Genomic DNA, 2,118 nt, shown 5'->3' on the forward strand with positions numbered 1-2,118 from the left:
CTCGCAATACTTTTGTGTTACCTTCGAATACCTTTGCGTTACCTTGCAATACCTTTGCGTTCCCTCGCAATACCTTTGCGTTACCTCGCAATACTTTTGTGTTACCTTCGAATACCTTTGCGTTACCTTGCAATACTTTTGCGTTACCTCGCAATACCTTTGCGTTACCTCGCAATACTTTTGTGTTACCTTCGAATACCTTTGCGTTACCTTGCAATACTTTTGCGTTACCTTCGAATACCTTTGCGTTACCTCGCAATACTTTTGTGTTACCTTCGAATACCTTTGCGTTACCTTGCAATACTTTTGCGTTACCTTCGAATACCTTTGCGTTACCTCGCAATACTTTTGCGTTACCTTCGAATACCTTTGCGTTACCTTGCAATACTTTTGCGTTACCTTCGAATACCTTTGCGTTACCTCGCAATACTTTTGCGTTACCTTCGAATACCTTTGCGTTACCTTGCAATACTTTTGCGTTACCTTCGAATACCTTTGCGTTACCTCGCAATACTTTTGTGTTACCTTCGAATACCTTTGCGTTACCTTGCAATACTTTTGCGTTACCTTCGAATACCTTTGCGTTCCCTCGCAATACTTTTGCGTTCCCACGCAATATACCTTTGTGTTACCTCGCAATACTTTTTTTGTTACCATGCAATACTTTTGCGTTACCTCGCAACACCTTTGCGTTCCCACGCAATATACCTTTGCATTACCTCGCAATACTTTTGCGTTCCCTCGCAATATACCTTTGTGTTACCTTGCAATACTTTTGCGTTACCTCGCAATACCTTTGCGTTCCTTCGCAATACTTTTGCGTTACCTCGCAATACCTTTGCGTTCCCACGCAATATACCTTTGCGTTACCTCGCAATACTTTTGTGCTACCTTGCAATACTTTTCTTACCTCGCAAAACTTTTGCGTTACCTCGCTATACCTTTGTGTTCCCACGCAATACTTTTGCGTTACCTCGCAATACCTTTGTGTTACCTCACAATACTTTTGTGTTCCCTCGCAATACTTTTGCATTACCTCACAATACTTTTGCGTTCCCTCGCAATACTTTTGCGTTACCTTGCAATACCTTTGCGTTACCTTGCAATACTTTTGCGTTCCCATGCAATATACCTTTGTGTTACCTCGCAATAATTTTGCGTTACCACGCAATACTTTTGTGTTATCTCGCAATACTTTTGTGTTACCTCACAATACTTTTGCGTTTTCTCGCAATAACTTTGCGTTCCCACGCAATATACCTTTGCGTTACCTCAATACTTTTGTGTTACCTCGCAATACTTTTACATTACCTCGCAATACCTTTGCGTTACCTCACAATATCTTTGCGTTCCCTCGCAATACTTTTGCATTCCCTCACAATACTTTCGTGTTCTCTCGCAATACTTTTGCGTTACCTCGCAATACCTTTGCATTACCTCGCAATACCTCGCAATACTGTTTTGCGTTCCCACGCAAAAGTTTGTTTTGTATATGAACTGAATTAAATCAGACTTTTATTTTGAAATATCCAGTTACCAAAACAGGATGTVTRYCCACAAGTTTGTGAAATTGACATTGATGTTGCGTGGCTGCACTGTGTTAAAATATCAACATATGACACACTTCCATGCCTGGCTGTGTGATATATTCATTCTGAAGCTGAATTAAAGCTGTAGCTAACTCACTAATGGTGAACATGTGAGTTTGTTACTAAAACAGCAGCACAACAGTGATAAACGACTTTTGTGAGGGAACGCAAAAATAAAAATAATCTCCCGTGTCGCCTCGCGGGCTCCGTAGGATGTAACTCAAACGTTGGGAAATAAGAAATATTTTGTGGCGACACATTAAGCCATTAATCCCTGACCCCATCAAAGCTTTCATGGATTTTAGTGGAGCTGGGATGGCAACCCTACCTGAGAGCGGCACAAAACAACAACATTTAAAAATGGTAATAACAAATAAAACACGATAATAAAAATATTGAGTAAAAACACGTCTGCTTTTTCACAAATGAAAAGAGAAAATATTAACCATGAAGGAGAATCAGAATCAGGAAGTTACACCGAGAGAAAACAACGTCACACACACACACACACACACACACACACACACAC

The sequence above is a fragment of the Austrofundulus limnaeus genome, unplaced genomic scaffold (assembly GCF_001266775.1).
Source record: "Austrofundulus limnaeus strain Quisiro unplaced genomic scaffold, Austrofundulus_limnaeus-1.0 Scaffold377, whole genome shotgun sequence".
Classification (NCBI taxonomy): Eukaryota; Metazoa; Chordata; class Actinopteri; order Cyprinodontiformes; family Rivulidae; genus Austrofundulus; species Austrofundulus limnaeus.